The sequence below is a fragment of the Callorhinus ursinus genome, unplaced genomic scaffold, assembly GCF_003265705.2.
Source record: "Callorhinus ursinus isolate GAN/ISIS: 27379988/994484 unplaced genomic scaffold, GSC_fseal_2.0 scaffold2, whole genome shotgun sequence".
Classification (NCBI taxonomy): Eukaryota; Metazoa; Chordata; class Mammalia; order Carnivora; family Otariidae; genus Callorhinus; species Callorhinus ursinus.
The window spans coordinates 74,700,240-74,710,278 of record NW_027397064.1 but is presented as its reverse complement, the minus strand read 5'-3'; the positions used below and the strand labels follow the sequence as shown (position 1 = coordinate 74,710,278).

The following is a 10,039-nucleotide window of genomic DNA, read 5'->3' as shown; positions in this document are numbered from 1 at the left end:
TCATTCCTTAACACATCCATTCTTTCCTCATCCCATATGTAATCCATCTTAAAGCCTTATTGATTCTGCCTCCTAAATATTGTTCAACTACAAACAGTTCTTTCCATTTCGGTGGCTACCATTCTAAACAAACCTATCAACTCTCACTTGTACTGCTGCAGTGGCCTCCCTCCCCATGGCTTCCCTCAGTGCCTCCAATCCATTCTTCACAGAGGGAGGGTCAGGGAGACTCCCTTCAGCTAGAGAGAGCCTCCTAAAATGCAAATACTGATCAAGTCAATCCCCCACATGGCCAACTCAAATCCTTACTCTATTTTTTTTTTTTAAGATTCCATTTGTTTATTTGACAGAGAGAGTGCAAGCAGAAGGAACTGCAGGGAGAGGGAAAAGCTGGCTCCTGGGAGAGCAAGGAGCCCAACATGGGGCTCAATCCCAGGACCCCCCGGGATCATGACCTGAGCTGAAGGCAGCCACTTAACTGACTGAGCCATCCAGGCACCCTTCTATTTTTTTTTTAAGATTTTATTTATTTATTTGAGAGATCGCGTGCGCACGAGAGAGAGAGGGAGAGAGATTGAGAGAACTAGTGGGGGAGGGGCAGAGGGAGAAGCAGGCTCCTCACTGAGCAGGGAGCCCAAGGTGGGACTTGAGCCCAGGAACCTGGGATCATGACCTGAGCCGAAGGCAGACACTTAACCGACTGAGCCACCCAGGTGCCCAAGTCTTTACTGCATTTAAATATTTCAGTAGTGGTTTCCCATCACTTAATTTTATTATTTTTTTCACATTATTTTGTTTTTAATCATTTGTAATGTTCTGAAGATCACATTTAAACATTTTTTTTAAATACATGAAATAATGTAGAGGGTTTATTTTTTGGTTTTTGCAGGGGTGGGGGTTGGTGTTTTTTTGTTGTGGTGGTGGTGGTGGTTTTTTTGTTTGTTTGTTTTAGTACAGCCACAACTATAGAGGATCTTAAAAGGACGAAGGCCAAGTCGGCTTCATACACAGGATGGGGCAATCTAATACACAATACAACATGGATTTTTCCAAACAAGTTTGCTAAGAAATAGCTCCATGTTTAGTGTTAGAAATAAAACAATCATCTCCTTTAGAAAAATCAAGACATCATTTGATTAATAAAGGCTATTCTTCCCCCATTTTTATACTTGCTTGTCTTCATTTAGATGATGTAAATTCATGAGAAAAGAACAAGTTTTGTTATGGTATAAAAATCTTAGGCACAACAAATTACAAATATTCAATTTTTTAACAAAAATGTTTTCCTTTCCCAAATATAAACATCTGGTAAATAAAAGAAACATAGTATTCCAGGTATAGAAACACTAGTAGTTCATTTATGAAAGAGGTATATTTGGTAGGATTTTTATGAATTTCTTCCCTGCAGCCTTTAGAATAAAGCACAGGATCTGGGCTCCCAGAAGGGGTTGCTTCCAGCTGAAACACCTACAAGCAGGGCATCCTCGCAGGCACTTTGCATTCAGTAATATCAAAGCTCTGCAGAGGCCTGCAAGACCTTGACCATCTCTACACGAGCCTCCAGCTTGAGCTGCTCCACCAGGCATACAGGGTGTTCACGCTGGCCCCATAAGACATGGCGGTAGCACTGGGCTCCCAAGGCAGGTGGTTTCCTATCACTTTAAAGACAAGGAACAAAATCTCTAACCTGACCTTAAAAGGCCTACTTCAACCAGCTCTAGTGCACCTCCTACTGCTTCTCATGTCATATGACCCCTTTCTCTTTTCATTCTAGCTTCAAAGAGAGGCAAAACAAGCCAAATTTCTCCTGCCACAGGGCCTTTGCACACACTGTTCCTTCTTCTAATAAACTCCCTCCCACCCTCTTACATGGTTATAACCTACTCTTTCTTTTGACCTCAGTTTAATAGTCTTACTTTGGGAAAGCCTTTCCTAGCTTCCCCCAATCCAATTTTCCTGCTGTCGATGATCCAACACCTCATTTCTTGGTTATAGAAAGTAATTTTATACCTACTCAGGTGATAATAATGTCCTGATAGACTCGTAGCTTCATTTTACGGAGCCATTTTTGTACACTATTATATTCCCAACACCCTTTTCAATTCTTGGAAAAAATAGTTGTTCAGTCAGTGTTTGTTGAATTGAATGGATAATTGAATGAATGTTTTGTATTTATGGTATTCCCCAATAAAAAACTTAAATGGTCTTCCTTTCATGAACTAAAAAGATCCATGAAGTTTCCTCCAACTCTTCTAGTAAGCATTATCTTCTTTCTTTGAATATCACACAGATGATAAGTTCCATACAATTGGCATTTACTTGTCCTTTCTGTTTTTATAGGAGATATGCCCTTCAAATCTGGGGTCATACTGTCCACTTGAGTTGACTTACCTACTCCACTGCCTCCCTCCATCTCATGCTGCATCTTGTGCCACAAATAAAATACTGCTAGTTTAGATTCAGTATGAAATAAATAGCAACTGATGTGAGGCTTTATAAAACCCATTAGGAAATTTGTGGAGAAAGTGTGAGAGAAGCAACTTTGATAGATTAACATCCCTCTCTTTTTGGAATTTTATACGGACCTGACTTTGGAAGTTTAGAAAAAGAGTATGGCGAAAAATGTCTGTTCATGTCTTCTGCCCATTTCTTGATTGGATTACTTGTTCTTTGGGTGTTGAGTTTTATAAGTTCTTTATAGATTTTGGATACTAGCCCTTTATCTGATATGTCATTTGCAAATATTTTCTCCCATTCTGTCGGTTGTCTTTTGGTTTTGTGGACTGTTTCTTTTGCTGTGCAAAAGCTTTTTATCTTGATGAAATCCCAATAGTTCATTTTTGCCTTTGCTTCCCTTGCCTTTGGCGATGTTTCTAGGAAGAAGTTGCTGCGGCTGACATTTTTTCCAAAGAAGACATCCAAATGGCCAACAGACACATGAAAAAGTGCTCAACATCGCTCGGCATCAGGGAAATCCAAATCAAAACCTCACTGAGATACCACCTCACATCAGTCAGAATGGCTAAAATTAACATGTCAGGAAATGACAGATGTCGGCGGGGATGCGGAGAAAGGGGAACCCTCCTACACTGTTGGTGGGAATGCAAGCTGGTGCAACCCCCTGGAAAACAATATGGAGGTTCCTCAAACAGTTGAAAATAGAGCTACCATACAATCCAGCAATTGCACTACAGGGTATTTACCACAAAGATACAAATGTAGGGATCCGAAGGGATACGTGCACCCCGATGTTTATAGCAGCAATGTCTACAATAGCCAAACTGTGGAAGGAGCCAAGATGTCCATCGCCAGATGAATGGATAAAGAAGAAGTGGTATATATACACAATGGAATATTATGCAGCCATCAAAAGGAATGAGATCTTGCCATTTGCAACGACATGGATGGAACTGGAGGGTGTTATGCTGAGTGAAATGAGTCAATCAGAGAAAGATATGTATCATATGACCTCACTGATATGAGGAATTCTTAATCTCAGGAAACAAACTGAGGGTTGCTGGAGTGGTAGGGGGTGGGAGGGATGGGGTGGCTGGGTGATAGACATTGGGGAGGGTATGTGCTATGGTGAGCGCTGTGAATTGTGCAAGACTGTTGAATCACAGATCTGTACTTTTGAAACAAATAATGCAATATATGTTAAGAAAAAAAAAGAAGAAGATAGCAGGAGGGGAAGAATGAAAGGGGAGTAAATCGGAGGGGGAGACGAACCATGAGAGACGATGGACTCTGAAAAACAAACTGAGGGTTCTAGAGGGGAGGAGGGTAGGGGGATGGGTTAGCCTGGTGATGGGTATTAAAGAGGGCACGTTCTGCATGGAGCACTGGGTGTTATACGCAAACAATGAATCATGGAACACTACATCAAAAACTAATGATGTAATGTATGGTGATTAACATAACAATAAAAAAATTTAAAGAAAAAAGAGTATGGCGAAACACAAAGATATGTTGAAAAGAGAAAAATGGAAAAAATATAACAGATAAATGCCAACAGACAAATTAAGGATGGAAATATGAAAGTTGTATGGAATAGAACTTAGAGGAAAAATTATTTGTAAATAAAAAGGAATAATTTATATTGATTAAGAGCCAATCCATCATGTACTTCTTGTAGCTATAAACTTACATATACTGAATAACATAAGATCAATGTAAATATAGTACAAACTGACAGAAATACAAGTAGAAATTGAGATAACAATAATTCTAGGAGCCTTTAACCTAAAAATCCTAGAGCTGGTTATGCACACACAGACACACTCACATACAACACTGAACCCAATAAGTAGAGACATCACATCATTTGCTAATGACTGTGATTTTTATAGAAGTTTTTCAAATGCTAGGGTAAACAAAAATTCCAGTAACTTCCTAAAACTAGATATTAAAGCTGCATTGCGTGGAAATAGAATAAAATAACTAGATAGCATAGTGAGAAGTTATCTAATCGCTTAGAAAATGCATAAATCAATTTCTTAAATCTTAAGTTATAGATGAAATCACAGAACTGAATGTATGAAATATGTAAGCATATTATACTAGTTGCAAAAGCATGATATTCAGAAGAAAATTTATGGTATCATATAACAATTTGAAAATTAAAATAAATACATTTAAACATATAAGATAAAAAGGATGTAGGAGTAAATAAAACATAGCTGTCCTCCATCTCCAAAGGCACTTGACACCAATGGTTTTATGGTGAATTTTGTCCCAGTCTTCAAGGAGCAAGTAATTTTTATTTATGCCATTCTTAAGCATTGAAAAAAATGTGGACACTTCTAAAATTTGTTCTATGACTTCAGAATAATTATAAAAAACGGACTCTAAAGTTCAAATCTAGGAGAAAATACTCTGGAATTACCAAGAATATTTGGAAAAAAGAAATGAATTCTGACTTTCCCTAACACATATCACAGTGTAAGAAGTAGTTATAGTAATTTAAACATTTTGGTATTTTTCTTAAATAGACAAATAGATTCAATTGGAAGAATAAATGCTAATTATAATTTCAAATCCATTGTGAAAATAGCATACGATTTGAAAAGCTGTTGGGATAATTTGAGGGAAACATGTTAGCATTCTACTTCACATCATGTCCAAAGAAACTCTATAAAAATTAGACATCTAAATATAAGAACTAAATATTAAAATAATTTTTAAATGGAAGGCTTTTGGGGGACTTGTGTGGCTCATTCGGTTAAGTGCCTGACTCTTGATTTCAGCTCAGGTCATGATCTCAGGGTCGTGAGATTGTGTCCCAAGTCAGGCCCTGTGTTCAGTGAAGTCTGCTTGAGATTCTCTCTCTCTCTCCTTCTCCTTCTGCCCCTCCCGCTGCTCTCTCTCTAAAATAAATAAATAAATCCTTTAAAAAAAATAAAATGGAAGGCTTTCTAACACAGGAAACTCAATAGTTAAAAAGGAAAAGATAAATGGGTATGACCTTTTAGAAATATAAAATTTGTATATGGGGCAAGACATGTTAAGTAATTGATAAACCAGGAGAAAATATTCCCCACATATATAAAATACCAAAAAATTAATATCACTAACACAGAGCATCTATAAATCAATAACAAAAGATCAAACAAATAGGATAGAGAGGTAAATTAGAAAAAAATGTAGAAGTGTCCTAAAAACACAAGCTCTGTCATATTAGAAATACAGGTAATAAAAATTAAAATAATACTGTTAATATTCTTTACATGAAAATTTAAAAAGTATATAATATTCAGTGCTAGCAAGGGTGTGGATAAAAGAACATACCCATACTTTCGGGTAGGTGTATAACTGGTAAAAACTTTGGAAGATTTTCAATTTTCATACATTTCAGCCCAATTATTCCACTTTTAGGTATCTATGCAGTAGAAATACTGTGAAGATGCCTGCAGAAATATGTACAAAGATGTTCGCTGCAATGTTGCTTAAATCACAAAAGATTAGAAACAACCTAAGTGTCTATATAGTTCATAAGTTAAGGTACATCCAAAGGTGATAGGACAATTGAACACAAAGATAAACTACAATACAACATGGGTGCCGACCACATAGAATGAATTAATCAGAATGGACATGGGCCATAAATAAAGAGCACAAAGGGCACTGCTATATATTGGCTTGATTTCAGCCACACCATTTTAGGCAGCTGCTTTTAAATTTCAAACTGATTTGTATGAATTGTCCTTGAAGGACACCCATAACATACTACTTAAGGGTGACAAAGTTGCAGAATTGTCTCCATGCATTTAACATGACTTTATGTTTTACAAAAAATTAAAAGAAACAAAAATCCACTGAACAGTGGATTGTGCAGAGTGTTCTATATATACTTTCTAAAATATTTTGAAATATTTAATATTTAATTCATCACTTATATTAATATTTTTTATTTATCAGTTGTTAACTGTTCACCATATTTTCCTATATGCCTTAACCCTTCCCTTAATCAGCTGCTCTCTTTTCCTTCCTGCCTCTCAAAGGGGATGATATAGCAAAGAGAAAAGGGAAAAAGAAGTAGCTAATTTTGAATTTCAAAAGATTACTATGCAGGAAGAAATGGAAATGGTGCAGACCCGGAGAAGAGATTTGGAGGAAGACACAGTGAAGTCAGAGGATGCCACCTTCCATCACTTCCCTCATCAAAGAGAAAGGAGGAAGACAGTTGGGGGGTAAGCAATGAGCTGTTGATAGAAGAGGGTTTGTGAGGAGGAGACTCCGAATCCCATCCTTCAGCCATCCTGGAGCAAAGCCAGATTAAGACCAGGGTAGGGTGGTGACAGCTTGCTGGAGGATTTGAAGAACTGAAAGGAGGACCGGGCCCCTCTGCAGAGTGGTGGCTGCGTGGTGTGTCTGGGGAGATGGGTCTGAGTCAGCTTCACAAAGTCAGGATTTCTAGGGTGGTGTAGGAACCGTGGTGGGAATCCTGGACACCCACGGGACATTCACAAGAGTTCTCATTAGTCCAAGGACAGCATGAATTTGGTACCAGAAGTCATCTGACTTTCAGAGCCTCTGCAGGGAGGGACCTCCATGAATCTACCACCCAGGATCCTATTAGATAAGAGTCATCTCAGCAGATGCCACAATGGAAGGATAAGGACCAGAACAAGATGCCTTGGCATTTTGTAAGCTCACAACTGTGTGCCCAACTCTGAGGAAGGAGGTGGGGTGTCATCAAGGGGAAGAGCTGATTCAATAGCATGGGAGCTCCTACTACACGCCAAGTAGTAGAAAAAGAAAATTACCATTTTCTGTATGCTTGAGTCTGTAGAGGGAAATTTATACCTGCCATTACCTCAATCTCTGTCTTCTCTCTTATTTATTTATTTATTTATTTATTTATTTATTTATTTATTTATTTATTTTATTCCAGTACAGTTAGAATACAGTGTTATATTAGGTGTACCAAAAATGATTCAACAATTTCATACAACACCCAGTGTTCATCACGATAAGTGCCCTCCTTAATTCCCATCACCTATTTCACCCATATCCCATCTCCCTCCCCTCCGGTGACCATCAGTTTGTGCTGTATGGTTAAGAGTCTTTCTTGGCTTGTCTCTCTCTCTCTTTTCCCCTTGCTTGTTTGTTTTGTTTCTTAAATTCCACAAATAAGTGAAATCATATGGTATTTGTCTTTGTCTTCTCTCACATTCTTTAAATCCCAAACCCTTACTGTTACTGCACCCCCCCTGAGAATTTTTAGGGAGCAGGTGGAGATTTTCACTTTTTTTCCTTATAAACCTCTATGTTATATTGAATGTTTTACAATGGTACACACTTCTTCTGTAATTAAAAATAACAAAGAAAATAATAATTGACACACACTCCCATACATCAAATAGTAGGGCAAAAGGAATGTCGAATTACTTGTTCAAGGTTAAATGTTTCCAAAGTAAGCATCCCTTTAATTTTTGGCTACAGTAATCATTCATGTTTTCTGCATCTAAATTTAAATTGATTGACCAAATAAAGTAGATGAAGGCTTTTTGTTTAAAGAACACTGTGAAATGTGTTGGACCTGCTTCTTTTCATGCCCCACCATTGCTCAGCAATTGAAGCAACTATTAACTCGGATGATGCCTATTAAGGGCTGGATGCAGTCTTTCAGAATTTCCTTCCTAAGACAGCAGGGCAGAATCAATGGCAGTTTCAGCTCTCCTGAAGACTGATGCAGGGTTGCAGTGCTTAGCAAAACCACGTGATCTTTTAATCAATCACTGAAATAAATCTATGCAACTGGTGTCAGGAATCAAAGTAATTTCACGCTCACCTTCCCAATTCCCTAGAATCAAAGATAATAGAATCCAAATTAGACTTACTGAGCCACATTACTGAGCCTCTACTCCCAAAGGGATTTAATATTTGTCACTGTTCAAAAGACTTGTCTTGCAATAAAAAAAAAGAAAAATGGAGGTTGGCATATTTATCTGTAAATATGAAAGTGATGGAGCATTCCCTATGGTCCTGGCTCATAAATAGGCTAAGCCAGAAGGTTGTCACATGAAACCATAATTTCTAATCACTGGCATGTAAATAGTAGCTGTATCTTTTCATAGGATACTAGAAAGGTTTTGCAGAAATCTTATGATTCACTCTCATGACTCACACAAAATTTAATAAAATATTTCTACACAGAAGATTGTTTTTTGCTCTTAAATATCTTGAAAGAACTTTCTCTAAAAACACAATTTATAGCCTCATCTTCTTTACTTCTAGGAATTTCTTCCACATAAGATCAACTCTTGATTTAATCTACATAAAAAGGAAGATGAGTGAACCAGTGGGTACAGAATGATAAATAATTTAAAAAGTAATTTAACCTTGCCCTCAAGTATTGTGGGAGCATTACACAGTGGAGAACAATGTAATGTTATCTTGGTAATGTTTTTAAGGCTTTTATTAGCTGACCCGCCCAAAATTCAAGTGTGTATCAAAGGAGTGGCCATATTCAGTGCTTCTCAAATTCAGGACCAAAATAGTATCTTAAATCGTCTTCCTGGCCTCTGTGTTTGAACATATAGCCTCTTTCTGAACACTTTGGCAGTTGCCTTCAATCTCACTGGATATGCAGGTAGAAGAAGTAGCAGAAATGTACAATTTACTCAAATAGATGCAGCTCTCAGCCTTTTATCTATACTTGAAAAAAAATTTATATAAATCAGCATACCATAACATATAAAGCCTGGGCTGAAAGCATACTGGGGTCTTCTTAGCAGATCAGGAGAATGGGGAGGGAAGAGAAAACAAGTGACCAGAGTTGAGAAGCTAACGCCACTGCACTGTGGAGAGGAGAGGATCCTCCAAAATGAGAGGATCCAGCATTCATCCAAATAGACTAGGAGTATGGTTAACTTGAGCTTGAGCCTGACTGTCGTGAGTACCCTACAGCATGTGCTGTTATTGCTGAGACATAATAGTAATTTCAGAGCAGCATTATGCTCTATGTGATGAGGTGGGTGGCATCACAATTCTCGATGGTCCTAGCAACAACTATGAGTATATCCAGACAAAGTTCCAGTTCCCTGAGAGAGGAAAGCTTTGGCAGGATAATAGGGTCAGATGCCAAGACATACAGACAGAAGCCAGCCATGTAGACTAGACAAGTGGGCTTCAGAGGAAAGGCTGTGGTTCTCTGGACAAAAGATCGTCAAGGTGTTAAGCATGCCAGATACCGTAAGATCAATGAAATCCCACCAGCTGGTCCCCTGAAAGCTACTATTATACTATCTAATTAGCTCAGAACCTGGGCAGAAACGAGCCTTTGGTTAAGGTCCAAAGATTCAGCAGAGCTGAGGAAATCGTGAGCTATGTTAGTTAGACTTTTGGGATCCTCTCCTACCAACTACAAAGTACCAGGTGCCCCAGAGATATATGACGAAGATAAACTACAAGATTCCTTCTAGGAAGTATTCCTTTCCCTGCTCAGATTTTAAGACCAAATAATTTGTTATTTTTAAGTCTAAATTTAAATGTGATTTATTGTCATTTCAAAGCAAATGCTACTTTGTGCTTTATA

General features: G+C 37.9%; 1 pseudogene; it reads right to left on the bottom strand.

Annotated features, from left to right (window-relative positions):
• Nucleotides 1-1,411: 1,411 nt before the first annotated feature.
• On the bottom strand, nucleotides 1,412-1,617 carry LOC112811352 (guanine nucleotide-binding protein G(I)/G(S)/G(O) subunit gamma-10 pseudogene; annotated as a pseudogene).
• Nucleotides 1,618-10,039: the final 8,422 nt, after the last annotated feature.